At 41.3% G+C, this 20,771-nt stretch overlaps 1 protein-coding gene across 1 annotated transcript in view; it reads left to right on the forward strand.

Moving 5' to 3' along the window:
• The window catches only part of EDA (ectodysplasin A), a 108,645-nt gene that overhangs the window by 1,252 nt on the left and 86,622 nt on the right, over positions 1-20,771 (forward strand). The gene's annotated exons all lie outside the window — the stretch shown is intronic.

A 20,771-nucleotide genomic window follows, 5' to 3' on the forward strand; every position in this document is an offset into this window, starting at 1 on the left:
TAGCTGCTTGACCCCAGTGAGCTTTTAAGTCAGACGTGTGTAGAGCAGGTTGGCTTCGTCCTCCTTTTTCCCGTTGACGGAGCAAGTCACTGGGAGCAGCGGCCTCCGAGGTGCTCTTTTGTCTGCAGAGCCCCTGGGAGAGCAGGGATGGAGCTGAGGCCTCTGTTCAGCACTCTTGGCTCACTTTTCCCAGGCATGAAAACCTCCCTGGGACCAGGGGCCGGATAAGATGGAGGAAGGAGTTTTCTCCCCCAGAGCTTCATCGGCCTGATGCCTTAGGTTGTGCGTGGTTTCGCTGGGAGGTGGAGCGGCAGTCCCGGCGGATCAGGAACTCCAGCTTCCATCCTCTTGTCCAGATAAGAAACTGGGTTGTAGGGGGAGGGAGCTGGTGTGAAGGAAGCATTGTGTGACAAACACAAAGCCCTGCCTCAGTTCCCATGGGAGTTGTTGCTTTCCTAGTTATCAATATAGGGGGAAAACAGAACAAAAATAGCTTTGATACAGCTATGAATTTGGAAGCTCTTCCTCCTGCTTGGCAGTAGGCAACCATCCCACTCTTCAGGCCTCTGCTGTTCTCATCTAAGAAAGATTCACTATTTCAAGTGGATGTTTGGATTCTGTAGCTTCAAATAATAAAATCTAAAAAGCAGTTGAACTGAAAATAACCTGTACTAGCTGCGCCTTTCTTCTCCCTTCATTATTTAAGCACTGTCAATGTAAAGTGAACTGGAATTGCTTGATGTCATGTTTAAATTCTTTGATTGTCTGGTAATAGCATACGGCTGAAGTTCCTCTCGTATTATCACGTTGAATCTGTTTAGTCTCACAAAGCTCTTCTTTTGGGCACATGGATAATGAAATACCAGAATAAATAGTTCAGGCATTCATAAATTGTAGTGTTAGATAATTTGTTTCTGAATATGTACTAAAATCCAAATGTTGCTCTGCACAGCTGACATACTCCAGATAAGGTAATGTTGTTTGTTTATTTATTTATTTTACATCTGGTCTGTCAGGCATAAAACGAAAAATTCATTAGGACATATTGAAGAAGTTGGTTGTAAGAGAAAGTTTCCTAGTAGTAAGAACATGCAAAACTCTAATTTGGCAGCATACAGTTTGCAGCCAAACTGCTGGGATTGAAAACAGCATTTTTGGAGCTTAGTGCTTTGACAACATGTAATTAATATTATTTATAGTAATTTTTCTTCTATTTCTCACTGACTTTACTGCCTTCCCATTTGCTTGAGTCTACATACAACTTGAAACACACGCTTTTACGACCAAGTTTCCCATTAAAACATCTATCTTGTGATTAAAACAATGAAACAAAGTATTGGCAAACAGCCTTACTTGAAAAGTTAATATCAACAGTGTTAAATAATAACAACTTAATATGTATCAAGTCTGTAGCTGCTTCCTGAACCATGGCATCCAAACTGCACTGCTATTAAACGTGAGGCGCTGTGCTATGTAACTATATACCAAGACACAATTTTACATAAATTAAGCAGAAATTACTAAATAGCTCTTTAAAGAGTTACAGAAGAGATTCTGATCAACAACATAGCTCTCAAATGTAACTTTAGGTGAATGGTCTGATAGTTCAAGATACATCGTGAAGTGATTTAACATCCTGACAAACTGTGTGCTGTGAACCCACAAAAATTCCTTTGACTTTTTAAAGTATGATAAATATCTTCAGTAAAGAAGTAGAATACTTGCTGCGTATATTGGATTAAATGCACAAGTTGATTTAAAAACTAAGACTATTCCCCCCACCCAGCCACCCCCCAATTTTTTTATTTTTTTTCCTTTTTGACCTGAGGGAGAGGAGAGGGAAGAACTGGGAGTGATGGTCAGCGTAGATATTTTGGCAGAAATCGTGTCTGGCAGAGAGCCAGAAATGACCTCATGACAGGAGTGAGATTTGGCAGCTCGATAACATTCTGCTTTCCTATCTTACAGGGTATTCAAATATGTAACTAATTTAGGATACAAGGGCAATTTTTCATGGCAAAGGTTGAGGCATTGTAGTTCACATCTTTGTCCCAGAAGCTGCATGGTGTTGCATCATCAGTTTGGCTTCTAGATTAAAAGTTTGTTAATGCTGCTTTAATTCATTGACTCTTAAATTGCTGCGACTCTGAGATTCAATAGCAGGATTTGTTGAGTGATGGCCGTGGTACTGCAGTGGTGCGTTCTGTCTTGACTGAAGTTATAAAATATAAATAATCTCTTCAAGTAAATGTGCTTGCAGAACACAGAAGTGATTCTGTCGGTGTGTTCGTTGGAGTTTGGCAGGCGCTTTGTGAATGGAGCTGTTTTCAGAGAGGAGGCAGCAGGATGCTACACGCAACCTACTAAAATATCTGATGTTTAAACTAGATCATGTCTTGTTGTCAGAAAGTCGCCATTATAATATTTGCGCCTCCTGTCGCACTAGCGAAGCTGCCTTTTTCAAGGAATATGTTGAATTCTGTTTCTTGGCGTTTTGTGACCTGCGCAGTAAGCAGGCTGCGTTGGGTCGCACCCACAGGGCAGGCTGCGCCGGCCGCAGGTTGCTGCGCGGGTTCAGTCACTCTGTTACGGAGCAGAAACAGCCGCTCCTGCGAGTGCTGCGGAGGGCTGCGAGGTGCCCTGGGGTGTGCAGAATAGCATCGCTGAAGTTAAACCCTGGAAAAACATAAGCTGTTTTAAATACAGGCTGCGATACTGTGACAAGTTATGTGCCTCTTGTAAGTTTTTAATCAGGGGACCGGTTCTTGGCGCTGCCTCTCGGGCAGTCTGCGTGGTGCAAGGCCCGGACTAGAGCGCCGCGGGCGAGTTTGAAGCAGCCGGGGGTATTGGTGGAGAAGCAACAGCATGAAAAGAATTAGGTGTCGGGATTGCTCTAGAGGTTAGCTTAGCCCCGAAATCTGTCTTAATTGATAGCTGCTGTATGTTTTCTGTAAATAGCCTTGGAATAAGCATGTGTCACGCCATCTTTCTCTGAAAACTTGTTTTTAGCAAACATGGGGTGAAACTAGTGCCCTTGTAAGTGTCCTAAGACAAGCTTTAAAAAAAGAATCTTTCAAGTCTGCTTCTTGGAATAAAATCAAATATTCATCAGATGTATCACATCAAACTAATTCTTAAGGCACTTGAGGCTTGCTAAATGAGGCTTTCTGCTTTGTCATAGCCAGGGGCTACTGCAAGTCACATGAAAAAATGTGCTGAGCAGCACTTCAGTTACCAGTATTTACCTTCATCACCTGGAAAGATGTCCTTCTGGTAGATCACTAGCTCTATCGTTGCTTTCATGAGGGAAGTACCTGCTTTCAGGTGGGGCTTACATCAGCATGACTGACATAATGATCACCCCCCCCCACACACACACACACACTGGTATTTGCAGTTCCACTAAAGAAAGGCATATTAAACCCCCAAATTGTTTACTTGTTTCTTTTCTCTTTTGCACCTGTATCACTCAGTCTAACAGAGTATCCCATCTGTTTACAAACCTTGGCTTGCTAATGTTGTTAGAACATAGGGCTGCAGAAAGTGTAATTCTGCAAATCCCATACTTTCTGGTGCTGTTTGTTACTGCTTGCTGTGAGCCGAGAGATGGTTCATTTTATCCACACAGAAAACTGTTTTCTGTAATATTTAGTAAAAATGAATAACTGGTTTTATTTGGGAGAGGAAGGAAGAGACTTAGGGAATAATATATAGTCTTTCTATGTTTTCGGTAAGGATACGATGTCAAGTTAATTTTTGGTAAATCAGTTGGGCAATTTCTGCTAGAGAAGGGTTGCTCTGTGTTGGCCTTTCTGTAACTTATAATGGGAAAGAGCTATTGGCTATACAGGACAGAAGGCTAATGTTAGTCTAGACGCTTCTTCCAGAAAGTACGTTCACCAGGTTCGGTGGACAGCTGTTCTTATTCAGTATTTATACTAATGTTTTTGGTTTTCCTCTTTATGGAGTTCTCCCACTCTTTCTCTTTTCCAACTGTTTTGTTTGTGCACCTCTCTGTTTAGACCGTTCTCGATGAAGAAGCTCCCTGAAGTTGAACTATGTTTTTACATTTAGTCTCTAGTCTAGTGTACCTAGACTGGAGTACCAGGACAGTATTAATGATCGGTGCATCCTTTTTCCAGTAACTTGAAATTAAATTGTAAGGTACACAACGTATCGGTAAAAGGTAATCACTTTTGATTTTCCTTACTGCTTGTAAAACATGCAGGATTTACAAGTACATTCAGAAGAGGGAACTTTTATACAGAAGGTTTATGCTGTGAGATGTTGGTTATTTGCACTGATCTAAATTGTTAATGTATTTGGAAAAGATTTCAGACCTCCTCTTTCAGGTTTCTGAGGTGGTCACAAATAAATGAGATATATGTAAAGAAAGATGATAATTCTATAGGTGTCTTTCATGGGGTTTCTTGCCCCATACTGGAAAGCAGCTGGTTCTGACACAGCTGGAAGCAGGATACTTGAACAAACGGCCTGTTGGTTAGATCTAGAATGGCAGTTTGTGTGTCTGAATGGGGAATTATGTAAAAAAGTTAACTGCTGTATTCATCTTATGAAGTAGTGAAAATACCATATCCTTTTCCCACCCTTACTTAGGTGAAATACCTTTTTTTTTGTTCTTTCATCTTGATTCCAGCTCCAGAATACAAGATAGGCTCCAGGTACAATTTACACAGCAAGCCGTCAAATGGCCTTAAAGGCATGAAAGCTACTTCAAAGATTTTTGCCTCCTTGAGTGTACTTAAAACTCATACTTTTATGAGTGTTTTAAATCATGCTTCAAACTTTAGTTCCTTAGACATGTACATTTGGGATGGACTGTGCTAATACTATTGCCAAAAGGCCACAAGAATTGTGGCGAAAAGTTGTGAAGTACTTCTGACCTTGAAGTCCCTACACTAAGTAGGGACGATATACTGGTGCGTGACAGATAAGCAAAGAGTTAAAACATGACAGAGCGCTGAAAGCTTTCAACAGAGATCTTGTCAAAAACACTTAAATATTAGTTTCCTTTGAAACCAGTCTTTTATGCTCTACCCTCCAGCTGACCTCAGGTTTCAGGTAACAGATGGTCTTGCAGGATGTGTGGCATCTGTCATTTCCCTCTGAAATGCTTAACGTGGCTTCCAAGGATAATATTCAAAATGTAACTCCATAACTTTCAAAAGTAGGAAATCTTAAGCTGTGCAGTCCAAGAGACCGCAAGTGCAGTTCAAGGGGCTATAAACTTTTAAGTACCTATTCAGAGCTCATTCTTCGAAGTTTCATTACTTTTAATCTGAGGTTATGTAAACATTTGGTTCATGCGGGCAGGCCATTAAGCAGAAGAATGGTAATGTTTAAGGATGTGTTTAATGGCATCTTTTCCCTTGAATTACACTTGGCAACCTTAATTGTAGCTGAAGGAAGCTCTTACATGGCAGTAAAGAGACCACAGTGCACTATCAGACTAATCACACTTAATGTCTTTTGGTAACCTTCATTCACGTTTTAATTGTGCCTTTCCCTCAACAATGAGAATAACATTCCTGAGGTGGTACGAGGTCTGGGGGGTATGTGCCTGCAAGAGAGGGTTGTAGAGTGATTGTCCGAAATCAGGTGGAAAACATATTTATGCTACTATGCCTGTGAATGGGCTTGTAAGTCTGAAATATGTCTGTGCTGCCGTATATTGTAGCTTTAAATTTCTTAGCTCGAGTAGGAACATTTCCTTTGTAGGAATGTTCTAATTTGACAATATGGAAATCTCCCTGGCCAGACACCCTGGTGCGTTAGATTAGGCTGGATGGAGACGTGTGCTACTGTGACTATTCTGCTTTTGGTACTTTTTCTGGGTTGCTTATTTACAGAGATTTCTGCCATTTGGTGCATTTTGTTATCTTTAGTTTCCATCCTTGTAATACTGTACAAAGCAGGTTGCATAAACACAATTTCTTACGTTGTGCTGGTTGCCTACTGACTTCTGTACATGAAGCTGAGTGTTTCATTTTGTTGGCTGAAAACCTAGCTGTTGGGTATGATCACCCCCAAATTGGGTAGCTGTATAGGGCTTGAGCTTAGGACTTCTCGTCCTGAAAGGAAGAAGCTGTTGGTAAAATAGACTTTCTAGTTCTCTTGTTCCCAAGTATGCATTAACTGCTAGAGCTTCTCGCTGGAGATCACCTGAACGCCAGTGGGAGGAAGGATTGAAAGTAGTTAGTATGCTGGCAAGAATATTGAACAGATAAAAGACGAAAATCTCACGTCTGTCAGCTAGAACAGAAGAAACAATTAGAAAACATGAAATACGGTTTGCAACTGCTGTCTTGAAGCTTGTATCAACATCATGCAGGCTTATATGCCAGTGGCATCATCCTGGGAAATTGCAGTCATCCTCTTTCCTGTAACTGAGGAGCTAGAAGGTTTCAATCTGTGTTTGGTCAGCAGCAGAGTTGTGGTCGCTAACCTGTGTGTTTGGTGGTTCCTGCATGGACCTGTCGGAATGGCTGGGGGGCACGGGATGGGACAGATTTGGGGAAATAACTGCAGGAGCACAGAAGGAAAGAGTGATTTTCAGCCAAGAGCACAAGAAAAGTAGACAAAGGGATAAGTGTGAAATTCATTCTGAGATGAGAGTGAAGGAAGGGAGGAAATGCTTCAGATCACTTAAGAATTGAGATGCTGATGTATTGTACGAAACAGCAAAATGTGACTGCAAGAATAACTAACTACATTGCATTAGACCATGGTCAGCCTCCCCCCAGTCTCCTGCCTCTGACAAGAGGCCAAGAACAGATGCCTAGGAGATAAAATAGTGGGCAAGTACGGAGTGATCCTTCTCCAGTCTACTCCCCTGGCATCAAGAATTTGCTGCTGAGGGACTCTGTGGTCCAGAAATGATAGTTCTGTATTTAGTAGATAGGCGTATTTTCCTTGATTAATCCTCGTTCCAATATGGAAATGCAGATGATGTTGAAATAATTAAAAATAAACAAGCAAACAACCAGAAAAGGCTTGCGGGCAAATAGAATACAGTTGTGTTACTCCTTTATGTCCCAAGGGGTTTGGGCAGCGTGAACATGAAACAACGTGGTGGATGGAAGCGCACTGCTGGCTCTCCGTGGAGCAGAACATGCTGGGAGTGTTTTTCAGGGTCTGCTTGGTTTTCCCTGGGCTGAGAGCTGCTAGGTTGAGAAGACAACTTCTTTAGAAAAATTTTGAAATCCTGTAGGTGGTATAGCCATAGTTTGCTGTTGTTAACTCTACATCCATCTTCCATTCCAGTACTAGTCTTGCCTGTATTTATTTTTATTTTCTATCCATTCTGTGAATAAGAATGAATACTGCAATTTTATACAAGGACTTAGAACCTTTTATTAGCATTTGTTAGAACTGTTTGATAGAGAATGTTGTTATATCTGAAATAACTTTGGTCACATTGGTCAAATTTTCCTTTTTTCAGCTGCAAATTTTAGATGAATTAACTGGCAAGTACTTAAACTTATATTTTTAAGAATATCAGTGGCATTCTTAAGTTATGTTCCTCTAAACCTCTGAGTGCATTGTGCTTTATCAAACTGATATTATTTTAACCTTTTCATGATATTTTCTTACCACATAATACTGTAAATCTTCTGTGCTCTCCCATACACATGTAATATCTTGTAATACTAATTAAACTGCACACTGTCCTAATTTTGCTCTCATACTAATCCAATATATTTTTCTTGACCTGAAGCCAAACCCTGAGAACTTCAGAGCATGCAAAGCTCTCATTCCAGTCTTATTATATGTTAATGACTTTGTATTTTAATATCTTTCAACACTTTAAGAAGAAGTTATTTTTAGAGGTGTCTGGCTGCAGAAGGTGACTTGTGTTTGAGAGGCTGTGGGTTTTTTGTAACTGCAAAGCACTATATAAAATTCTGTGCAGTAAGTAAGCGTAAATGTCTCTGAAGATGTATAATCTGTCAAAATTCATTATCTGCAAATACAAAATTACAGTAAGATTTGGATGCCATTTAAAAATGGTTAACTGCCTTTATAAGTTAGAAGAATAAAATTCTAGCCTAGACTTTTAAACATTACAGTCATAAGTACTGTCTTGTTAAATTCTTGGGGAAATGAACTGTTTTTGAATGCTAATGGTGCCGATGCCAGTTGGGCCTGAATGCTACTACAGCAGAAATAATTACTGGCAGATGTGTGGATATTAAAATGAGCCCTTTCCATAAGCCGAAATGAAATTCTGCTGTAAGTGTGAAGTACTAAATATGTGCGATTGTATTGGTGAAAGGCCAGCGTTATAATGTATTGCAAACGGCAAGTGCCACCGTGCTGCCGCGGAAGCTGCACCTCCGCCGCAGCGACGCTCCGGCAGCGGAGGGGAGCCGCACCTCCGAGCGCTCCAGGACTCCTAAGCGGTCTGGCTTGGCGCTGCGCCTCCACGCCTGGCATGGCCACGGGGATAGCGTGCAAAGCCGAACCCTGCCGCTGCCCTCCTCTCAGCCAGGCTCCCTCGGGAGACGTAAGTGACTTCGGAAAAGCGGCGGAAGCTCCCTCATCGGGGCGGGTTGCGTTCCCGGGGTCCCGCCGTGACCCACTCCAGCCCCAGAGCTCTCGCGGCTGGTGCTGGTGCAGCTGTTTGTCTGCAAGGTGAGCTGGAGGGGGGAGCGGAAAACCATCCTTTTTATTTATTTATTTATTTATTTATTTTAGCCGTGTACTTTTTTCTGGGCAATCAGCCCTCCCAGAACACAGACCATCATTTCTCTAGTCCTGAAACAAAACCAGCTGCTGTGCAGCGAAGGACTCTGATAACGCAGTGCCCGGCAGAGGAATGGCTGGTAGCGTGGAGGTGCATGGCATGGCGCGGCCGGGAGGAGGGAAGGTGGCGGAAAGCTGGCCTCCCCGCAGGGCCTGCGCGGCCTTTGGTCACTGACCCTCCGGTGTGGGGCCACCAACCCCCCCCTTGGGGCGAGCTTGGAGGGTGCTGGCCCAGAATGCAGGCGCCATGAGAAAGTGTGGCTTTGTGACACTGGGCCCCTCGTTTCTCTGCTGTTTTTAACCCCTTTACAATAGGTACAATGTCCCGACAGCTCCGAAAGTCTTTGCAGGCCATTAGTCACAAACTAGGCTTAAATACTTACCGCGCCTCTGGCAATGCGGGTGTTGGAGCGCTTGCCGAGCTGCCCCTGCCCCTGCACGGGGGCTTTGTGTGGCCTCTGTTGATGCTCCATTTGCAATTCCTTTTACCTCTGCGTTTTCAACCTCTCTGGAGGCAGGTAACGAGGTGGAAGGAGGAAAGCAGTGAAATGGTTTCTTAAGCCATCGCTTGAAGTAAAGTTTACCTCAGAACATATAATGTCTCTGTAATCTTAAATTATTGGTCAAAGACCAGACAGGTGCTACATTTTTTCTTTAAACTGCTGAAGTGTTTTCCCCCTGCCCTGGTAATGGTTAAATGCAGTGCTGCAGCTCCTCCATGCTGGTCCTCTAGATATGCAGCAGTTTTAGATTACCTTCCATGTTGTCTTGTCCCTTCTCGGTTTCCCTTGCTTAGGCTAAACAACTCCAGTTTTAAAATTCCTTCATAAGTAACATCTCTGAGCTCCTGTGCTCATTCCCAGCACTGCTCTAACTAGAACGGCTGTCGGACCATGTGCACCTTTGCCTTGTAAAGGATGAAGTTAAAAGCCTCAAGTTAAAGCAAGGTGCAAGCTCTAATCTTTTCCCCTTTTGGGTAAACTTGCTCTGAATTTACATATCCCTTAAAACAGTGCAAGATGTTTTTTTATTTGGGAGGTGGAAGGGGGGGAGAGGATTAAAGGTAAACTTGGCATGGTCTTGGGTTAGTTCTGGGGTAAGATGGACTCTGAGAGGCTTCTGGGCCCTCTGACCATCATTTTGTTCACCAGATCCTTCATCATAGCCATGCTATCACTTTTTTGATTGGGAAAGATCTAAACTAACAGATTCTCTTTGAGACTTTTATTTATTTTGGCTAAGAGTTTTTGTGGGGAGAGAACAACTCGGTGTTCCCAGTCTCCATTACAGTAAGCACTTTACCATAGGTCTGCATGCCTGCTTTTTTCCATGTAAAAAAATACAAAGCTCTTGAAAACAAATGAAAAGATAAGGACACATTCTTGATGGGTACCTCCCCACACTAGAGCAAATGACAAATATTTAGGCCAAGTTGTCTGCAGACCCTTGTTTGCCCCCTCTCCTGCAATCTTTAGGAGAAGCCTCAGTGAAGAATGGGGACTGGTCAGAGCAGATGAAGTAACGTCCTGCTTTCAGATATGCACCAAAGACCTGGTTAGTTCTATTTCTGTGATCCTGAGGCAAAATACTAGGGGGTGGAGGACATAAATGCAGTTTGTCCAGTCTAACAGCAGAATACTGAGACTTCTTACTTGTATTTTCTCACCTGTAAAATGATAGTGACCTTTCTCGTGTCCACGGAAAGGAGGCTTAGCCGCCCCGCTGCAGTAAGTAGAAGGTGCTGTGGGCACAGAACGGATAGGTGCTAATGGCATAAACGGACTTTGTATGGTTCTGTGAATCTTTTCCGTATGCTGGGCTCAATGAAATTAATCCAGGAAATAATTTGGAAATGGTTATTTCCTTAAACCTTCCAGATGCGCTGCTGAGCTACTGCTAAATCTGACCAGCACTTTTTTTTTTAAATTTCCTATGAGATAGGAAAACAGGATAAATCATTTAAAGCTGATGCATTGAACTATTGCTATGCTAACCTGTTGTGACACTGAGATTAGAAAACAATTCAACTTCATAAATGAGACTGTTGATGTAACTGTAGTTGGAGGACTCTATCACTCTACCTGTTAGCACATTAGAACAGTTGCCTACTCTTCACTAGTGCTTTCGTGAGGACGTGAGAAACTTGAGATTGCAAGGATGATTAAGAGTGTTGTTTCTACTTGGAAAGCTTTAATTCTCAGACTTTTCCATAAAGCATACTATGGCAGAAAACTTAGATCAAAATATGAAATTCTGGATCTGCAGCTGATGAGGTGTATCTAGAGAGCAGGACGAAAATGTGTAAAGAAAGTAATTTATTTTTAACTGCAGCTGTTACTACCTTTCTAGTGATAGTGAACTAAATTAATGCATTCATTACCTTTGAGCTATGTATAGACTTGTTGATGCTTGTTAACTTTTTTGTATGATTAACTCTTACTAGGAATTATAGTAATACTGTTTTAGAGATCGACATTCTACTGAAGTGAATGGAAATATTGCTCACCAGCTTTTACAAGGAGTTGAATTATATCTTTGCGTCATTGAAGCAGATTGTGGGGAACATTTTCCTTTTGAAGATGGAAAGGAGACTTTTTCTGTGTGCTGGTAAAAGGTAAACTTTAAAGATGTTTCTTGTCAATTTTGAATGGTTATTGTATCCTCTTTTTAATAACATCTTTATTGCTGGCTTGGAATTTTGTTTTAACGTGAATTATAATCTTCCTTATTTCTTGGAGTTCTTGGATAACAAACCTATGACTTTCTTTTTGAGTTTATATTGGTTGTAATTCTATTCTTACCCCTGCCTGCACTGTATTTTCTGTTGTTCAAAGGAATTGTTTTAACCAAAGAACATGAGTTGTGTGCCAGTTCCTAAACTGTGCAGAACTTTGGCTTCAGTTCAGGTTTATTCAACAGAATAATCTTATGTGAAAAATGCTGATTTTTACTAATATTGCTGAGCTTTAATTTGGGCTGTTCTCACAATCCAGTGTGTGCTGTGAATAGTCTGCCTTCCCAGACTTCCTCTGCCTACCTTGAAGGATCGTTGCGTTATTGTGGTTGTTCAGGAACTGTGTGACCCATCTGCATTCCTTCACAAACCTGTTTTTGTTTTGCAGATAGTGTAACTTAATTTTGAAAGCCTAAACATATAAGTAAATTACATGCAAAAGGCTCGAGGCTGCATTTAGGCATCGATGATTTTGCAGCATTGCTACAGCCTTCTGGACTCTGGTGTTAGCAAGGAACAGGTAAACAGGAGAAAACAGGTTTTTTGAGCCAAAACTCATGTGCAATAGCTTCCATGGCACACTTCTGCAGGAAAATGTTTGTGACGCAGCAGCGTTGAGCTTAAGTCTTGGGATACTGCTGTGCACAAAGATGGGCTGTATGTGCTGACCAAGAAATTGCAAGCTGCCTTAGGAACACTATAGGCACTGTACACGCCTGGATCTAGTGATAGTGGCCACCTGTGCAGAATACAATTGAAGAATTGTACGTCCTTGTGTAGCAGAGGAGAAGGCAGTGCCGTAACAACAGAGACAGTAAAACAAATGTTGCTGCTGAGACGATTGATAGAGAAGACTGAGATACCAAAACCTTTTAAAAGCAGTTCCTTGTCATCTGCACCTCCCAAGACGTGTTCTAGTTTAGGCAGTCAGGTAACCAGTGTTTCCTAACACAACGCTGAGAATGAAAAGAAATGGGCATTCCAAGTTTTTTCTTTCTGAGTATTAGCGGTTGGTAAACCACATGCGTGAGACAAGCATCCTAACCGCCGCTCATTCTCCTGTGGCTGGTTGCTGACGAGCTGTTAACCGCAAGCACGGAGGAAGTTTGCCTGTGTGCTTTCGAGGACATGTTTAGCAGCAGTTTTGGAGACTTAGATTAACTATACGTGAGAAGCTCAAGGCTGGTAGGTAATCACCAACAAGATGTAGCCAGAAGCTACGTATCTGCTGGCTGCTGCTGCTACGCTTTTGAGGGGGGAGGTGGGGAAAGCAGACCTGTTGTATGAGACTTTGAGTAACCAGCAATCATTTTCCTCTGATGCTGCTTGTACTGATGTGAAATGTATAGGATCTTAGCGGTGCCTTTAGCTAACAGGGTGTTCAGGCAGTGAAGCCCTGCACAGAGGATGGAGGCCTTCCCTTGTTCAAAGGAAAAGCATGCAAGCCTCTTTCCTTCTTCGTGCCTCTTTTCTAGACTATGTATTTTTCAAGAATGAGTTTTCTCTTGATGTTTCTCTTAGCAAAAGATTAAATAAGCCAGAGCTTGAATTTGCAGCAGGTGTTTGCTTCACTGATGCAGTGGTAAAAATCAAGCTTGTTCTTCAAAAGTAGTGATGCTGCTGTATCTTTTTAGAGGTAGAAAAAGAGGAATGTGCTCAGAAGAAGCTGGTCAGGAAATAAATCTGTAGATTTTTAATTATAAGAAAGCCACAACATCACTGACCTTGAAACTGAGCTGAGGAAGAGCGTGGACCTTGCTGTCTCACAAGCCCCTGCGAGCTGTGGGGCTGTTGTCCGTCAGGAGCAGCTGGGTTTGTCTTTGCTTTTGACCAGTAGCACCACCTTGGCCTGAGAGAATTCTTGATAGAAGTTTCGCTGAAATCTGATTCTGCAAATCTCTTTATTATACTCTTCTGTTGTTATAAATGCAGAAACTTTAATACACACACACACACACACACACACACAAATATTTTTTTATGACTGGGATCAAGGGAGACCTAAAATCAAACTAAATTAGGTTTTTACTATTCACATTTTATTGACACTTCATTTTAAAGAAAGTTTAAGTTGCTTACAGGCCTTTTGCTTGGTGTAAGAAGACTTTATAGCATAAAATACCTCTTAATAACAATTTATTTGCTGGTATTATTAAATATAAAAGCATAGTTTTCTGAGGTAAACTATTAGATGGCTATTGCGTTTTCTGGTATATATGTTCAAATCTGTTTGACTCTTTTCTGTTGCGCACTAGTTCAGTTGAGGAAGTGCTTGTCGTGCTTGCTGACTGCAGCTACACTAAAAACAACACTACCTAAAAATGCTGTTCCTGTGGAAGAATTTTTAAGTGCCTTTGATGTTTATATATATGCTCACGACTCTCTTTAATCTCCACTTCCAAGAAAGGTGTGACCTTATTTTCTGTGTGTTTTTGTTCTGGACAAGATCTAACGAATGTTCCTCTAATGACCTCAGGTTTTTCTGCTGCTCACCATAACTTCCACGATGATTTCCTTGCGATGTAGCATAATCTTTACGTGACTAAGAGGACCCTTCTCTGAAGTTTTAGTAGTGTTTTTCCTACAACTTGAGTGTTGAGTTCAGATTGACTAAATCTTTACAAAGGAAAATTACCGTTTTTAGTAATATAAATGAAATGTGAGCTGCTTGGGGTAAAATGAATGCATTCAGACCTGAGCAGGGGAATTAACTTAAAACTGTTACATTTTGAAGGCAGTAACGGAAATACTCAAACTGTATGAATTCCAGATCGAATTGAAGCCAACAGAAATCATGACTTCATGGCAAAATGGAGCTCCAGTCTGATAAACTGACTGGGCAGTATCAATATCAAGCTTAAGCTTAAAGTAAGGAAACAGCAAGGGCATGGTAAAATAGTTAGTAATTGCAGACACAGTATTGATTGATTGGCTCAAAATTCCTTTCGATGCTACAACAAAACAAGAGACCATAGACGTAGCTTTTCAGTGTTCATTTGAAGGATGTTTATGTAGTGGTTATCTCAAAAATGGCTGAAGACCATCTAGGTATTCATTTCCCTGGTAACAAAAGTAATGTTTGACTTCTTTTTTTTTTTTTTTTTTTTTTTTTTCTGTACCCAGGTAGAACTTTAAATTACTGACTCCACTCTCTGCTGGGTAAGTCATCAACCTTCAACAGATGCAACCTGAACAAAGGTGTGCTGAATTTCAAACAAGAAGAAAATTTGGCTGTGTACGTGTTTCTTCTCGTAACCACCAAAAGTTCTTCTGTTTGTTTTTGTTTTTTTGAGAACCATAATAACTGCAGTAGCTATATCCTATCTGATAGAGTCTTTGAATGCTGACCCCGTTCCCTCAATGAAAAAAGGAATCTATGGAAAAACAAGTCTGCTAGTCTGTAGATGTACTGTGCTCGTGCTTATTAATAAACTGGGCTGTGAACAAAATAACATTTCAGTGTCATTCACTGCTAGCGCAACCACCAGGCTGTCGAGCGCGTTGTGGGAGATAAGGTAAAAGTGGGCGCTGTTGGCTCAGTGCCGTCACCTCTGCTAGGCGGCGTGGTGGCTGTAGCCCTGCTCCCATGGGCTACGTATACCTTATCACTGTGTTTGTCTTCGGCAGTTTGACGTTTGTCTTATCCTTGGTTGTTCTGGTTTTGTTCAGTAGTGAACAAAAGGCAATAAAGACAGGCAGGTTTCTGGTAGGTGCCTTTCCACACGGACTCATGTGCAGCAGCTCAGATGACAGCAGCTCATCTCCAGGCAGGGGTGCTGGTAGGTCACGTGTTTCCTTTGGGCATCAAGAGTAGGGTTTGTGATGAACAGTCCAGTTAGTTCTCCCCAGGGTTTAAAGCAGAAGAAAAGAATCCCTAAAAATTACTTATACCACCTGTACGTAGTTAGACAACTTATTCTGTGATAAAAAAGAAAGAATTTGTGGTGACCTTAAACATCGTGATACGTCCAGACACTTTCATTAATGACAGAGGGCTGAGAGCCTAAGTGGTCCTACAGCATTATAGTCATCGCTCACTGAAATTCCTTGCTGGAAAAACTCATCCGAAAGATATTGAGGATGGTTTTATTTTCTGTCGTGCAGGCAAATCAAAGATGAGTGATACAGTCTGCATGTTTGGATCTCCACAGGTGTGCTGGTGCTAGGTAAAGTTATTTCTGCTCCCCAGTGGGCCAGCTACTGGATAAAAAGGTCAGGAATAACAGGCTCATTGTACTATCTCTTGATAGTGTCTGTTTAGTCATACTGATGAGATTAAAAACCAGATTTATGGGAGTCTTGGCAACATCATTAAGTTATTCCACAAAATGCCAGGTACGTACTATCAGGAGGTTTGAGTGTAATTGTGTGTTGGGACTTTGAAGACTAGGAGGAGGCTCTGTGGTGTTGTGTTACTGATTGAAACACACTTAGATGTCACTTCCTAGTGGAACATGCTAAGAAAATCACCTTGTTATTTACACTTTTCTGATAAACTGGCCAGTTCGGGAAGACCTGGAAACGTCTGCAGTCTGTGGTGTTTATCTCATCTGTAATATCTTTGTGAAACAGTGTCATACTGGTGATGTCAGACTGGGGCAGATGTACGAACCTTAAGCCATATGTGATAGTGATTCCTAGTGCAGGCTTACTTGTCTTTCAGCAGTCTTAATGCAGAAAGCAATTCTAGTTTGCTGTGAGGTGAAATGTTAAATTCTCAAAATGTCAGTCCTTGAAAAGAAGTTGCAGGTCAAGCTTGTCTTGTTTGTTTTTGTAATCAAACTGTAACAGAGAGTGAATTGGAGTTGAGAAAGTTTGGAAGCAGTACACAATGATCTTTGGCAGTGCTTCTTCCTTGGGGCTACCTTAAGCAATGACACCCTCTTATGTCCCTCTTAGTGTCTATATCCGCATTGCGAATAGGCTAATAGGCTAACGGGAGGTGCAGACAAGGTTGATGTCACGAAAGGAAAAGGATGGACAAGAAGCGTTGTAGTCTGGCAATCTGTAAATCAGAAAAAAGTGGCAAGTAGCTTCTGGGATTACTTCAAAACAACTTGTGGCTCTAAAATGAGTTGCTTTGCATCATTCTGGGGTAAAGATGGTCAAAACTGAGCATAAGAAAACACTGAGTTGTTGTCATTATTCTTCATAACTTTAATAAACTCTCTCTCTGCTGCAACTTTCCAGGCAAAAACCTTTAACAGCGCTGCCAGTGATAACCGGAGCTTTGGAAACAGTTGTGTTGATGTTGCATGGTGAAATAGTGGTCTGAATTATATGAATATGGTCCTCAAAACCTTCAGGAAAATGTTGCAACAGTTTGTCATTATGTAAAATACAAAGATCATTTAGGATGTTGTTTGTCTCTTTAACTCCATTTCTACAGACAGGAATTTACATCACAGTGCAACAACTACCATGATATCGTAATTGCTTTAAAAAAAATCTCTCCCAGGGTGGAGTCAGAAGATTTTACAGTGACACTGCCAGAAGTACCAAATTTCTGAAAGTCTGATTTTGACTTGGTTAAGGTATATTGATATGATTTTGCATAGATGTGTTTGTGAAAAATATTGAGAACAAGTTTAACTAAAGCCTTCAATAAAGTCAATTGTGAGGCTGCTACAGAGGCTCAGCATGAATCTTGCTCAGCTGCACTTTGCTGTTATGTCTGGCAAGACATTGGATCAATGAGAAATATCAAACCTTTCCCTGACAAAAATGACATCAGGCAGCAATTGTTGTTTATACAGAGGTTTTTCTTCCTGAGACAAAAGGAACCTCTGTGTGCAGTATTTCAAGGGATATTGGGATTTTTAATCTGTAAATACTCCATATCGAATCAAACACCGTAAAGCTTGTGGCTTCTTCCCTCCCGTGCTTTGCCCGTGAGTGTTGCTTGTGCGTGCACGTTGGTGTGCAGATTGAAGTGACTGTTTTTCATTTACGCTTAGCCGCTTGCACGAGGCAGAGGGAGCCCAGCAAAGCCTTGCCCTGATAGGAGGGGTGCTGTGCCAGTAGTACACGTTGTCGAAAGCAGCGCTCAGGTCTGTAGATGGGCTCCGCTACCTTGGCGGCACGCTATCTCAAAAGGCCACAAGGCCTGCTGAAGTCACGCAGAGAATACTGCTCTGAAGGCTAAAGCAGCATGCCTGTAATAAAAGGAGGATCTGACTTCAAACAAATGTGTACTGCACAGTTGTTGTTAGCACTCTTATGTGCGGCTGCAGAACTTGGACAATTTATAGTCATTGCATCAAGCATCTTAGTCAGTTCCATATGTGCTGTCTTCAGGCTTTCGCTGGTATAAAATGGTAGGATAAGATCTCGGAAGTTGAGGTCTTCAAGTGTTAAATACAAAGCATTGCTCCTGCAGGCTCAACTCTGCTGATCCAAATGTCTGGCACACGTTTCTAACAACAGGCTAAATTTGCCAAAGAAAATTATGCTAGATATAGCAAATAGCTGTCAACTCTTTCCTCCCTAGTCTGTCAGTCTATTTTTCTCTCTCTCTTTTCAAAGTAATTGCAATATTTAGGAGTGATAAAAATATTAGGGTTTTTGTATTCTTCATGTTCCTAGTGATGCTTTCCCTAATTCAGTAAAGGTGTCTCGTTGTCCCCCCCTGCCCGCTGCATCTCCCCCCAGTCTTTCCATCTCCTCTACAGTCAAACCCATTTTCTTCTGCAGCGCCCCAGCTACAGCATTTTCAAAGGCTGTTGAGTTTCTTTGCAAACTTATTACGAAGGTAAGGATACCATGTTGTATCAAGTTGAGAATAACTTGAATTCTTCTCCTTTGTTACCTAAATATTGAACCAAAGTACTCAAGGGGGAATTTTGGCTAAAATATTAACTAGCTCTGACTGAGGAAACTGTTCCTGTTTAATGAAGACTTTAAGGAATTCACTTACATTGTCACACAACCTGACCTGTTGATACCCTGTTTTTAAAATAAACCAGACACGCATGTCTGCACATGAATAACTGCAGTTAGGCTCAAAACAAAGTCTTTTGACTCCTAGGCTGGTACACTCTCCGTCCCCTTAGACTGTTAACTTTTCTGGTGTTGGGCACTTCTTTTCTGGCTAGAAACTGTTTCAGTAGTTCTGATAATGATAGTGGCATTTTTCTAAGGTGGGGGGAGGCTTTGAGAGTTAAATTCTCAGTCAGCTCTAGATTGAACATCCAGTTTGGCTTCAAATTACTTATCTGAATCAGGTACTCAACTGGTTAAATATTCCACCTTTTGATGTACAAAAGCAATGACAGGTATATTCTAGTGGGTCCAAGTTTTCTATATGAAATCTGGCAAATAGCAAGGATTTTTGTTGTGTACAGAAATCATACCCCAAGGCTATGACTGAAAGGAAAGGTCTCGCTGACATATTTACCTAGCAATTTTGTTATCATTAAGTGTGCTTTCTCAAGAAATCCCAAATCCCAGGAACAATAGCAACAAAAAACATTGTAGGTTTTGTGAGCAGATGCAGCTTCAAGATAACAAATGATTTTGCTTGTAGTTTGACTACTTGGCAGTTAGTAGATAATTGTAATGAGGCCAACTATAGTTAGTTAAACAAAGTAAAAAAAAAAAAAAAAAAAATCACTAGAATTGAAAGCAGAGTTTTTGCACTACATTTTTTAACTTTAGTCCATGAGGCTATTAGAGGCAGGGCAAAGTAGCAGTTTCAAAACAACAGTGCAAATAATACAGTAAATGCATTTTGGACAGTAAAAGGTTGAGCTTGAAAATGATACAAGGAAGGAGAGAAATAACTTCTGCAGTACTTCCTGTTTGGGCTTGTGCTGTGCTATTGAAATGTCATCCTAAAAGCTTGCTTTCAATGTTAACCACCTTGGCTTCGGCTTCTCGTAAAGACCTTGTACTAGTTCTGGAATTGGCCTTAAATGTTTATGGAATGAGACAGGCTGCAATGTAATGCATTCATGTATCACCTCTATCTGTCTCTGTAATTTTGCTTGTTTGGGGAATGAAGCGAGAGTATTTGTGGAAAAATAGGAACACTCTGTCATGAAAAATCAGTAATAACCATTTAGGTTATAAAGTAGCAGAACATTAGCTCTGATCCAGCTGTTCCCCATTCTTTCAACATTACTTTGCATGATACAGAAGGCTACTGACATTGAAGTTGATTCAGGCTGCATCTAGGATGCTCAGTTAACATTGGCATGTATAATACGAAGTAATAAAAGAGTGTTTCTAAGAATGGACTTGTGGGGATATTGTTCGAAGAAGGACGTAAGAAGCATGATACTCAAATTGCTACTACCAGCAGAAGTGCTTTGCAATCGGGGAATTTTAGTTTAGTCAGAGTTGCTTACATGCCTTTCTTCTAGCTGAAGGGCGAATGACACTGTTAGCATTAAATGTTAGTAAATGACATGTTAACATGAAATATGCCTTATGCCTCCAAAACTGAGTTAGTTATAGCTGTTCTAGAAATTCTTGTCCTTCCCTGGTTTTTATTTTCAGACTTAACCAAAAACAATCCCAGGTTAAAAGTTCCTGATAATAAAGTATTTGATTGTGAGGGAAAAACAGAGATTAATTGTACTTTGAGGAAAAATCTGGCTGATAGCAACAGAATACATGGGGCGATCCTCTGGATAGCCGCATAGTCCGTTTTGTTGGCTTGTCTGTTGGCTCTGATATTGGTATCTGTCAGTATGATGAGTGCCTGCCAGATACCAACGATCACAAAATCCCTGGTAATTTTTTGGTGTTTCTGGCTTTTAGTTTTTCAAGGCCAGTAATCTTAGTTTGAGTATCTTGGATTTTTGTGGGGAAATATATGGTGGTTACTAGAGATCTAGAAATTTGAAGAGTTTGTTCATATTGTAAGTGATACTCCTGTTGGAAAGGCTTCCTCCGAGGAGGAACGTGCAGTGTTTTGTACGCATGGCGAACCTCTGAGTTTTCCAGTGGTGCCTGGAGGCTCCCTTGTCCCAGGCTCCACTTGGCCAAGGACACCGTGCTCATGTTGCTGTGTGTTAGCCAGGGCCCTGTGTTCTGCTCTGTCCTACGCCCAGGGCAGCTGCTGCCGTGGTGCTGCTTAGGCTGATTGATGTCACTGTCTTGGTGTATTAATGGCTTTAAAACCTTAAGACTGGTGATTTAGGAACAGTTGGTAAAGAAAGCTGTGTTGATGCAGGAAGCTGACTGAAAGCTAGCGAAGATGTTTTCAACAGCTCGACCTGTAGGAAAGAGGGACAGTCAACGTGCTTGTGTAGTGTTCATTTTTAGC

Source organism: Apteryx mantelli, chromosome 13 (assembly GCF_036417845.1).
Source record: "Apteryx mantelli isolate bAptMan1 chromosome 13, bAptMan1.hap1, whole genome shotgun sequence".
Taxonomy (NCBI): domain Eukaryota; kingdom Metazoa; phylum Chordata; class Aves; order Apterygiformes; family Apterygidae; genus Apteryx; species Apteryx mantelli.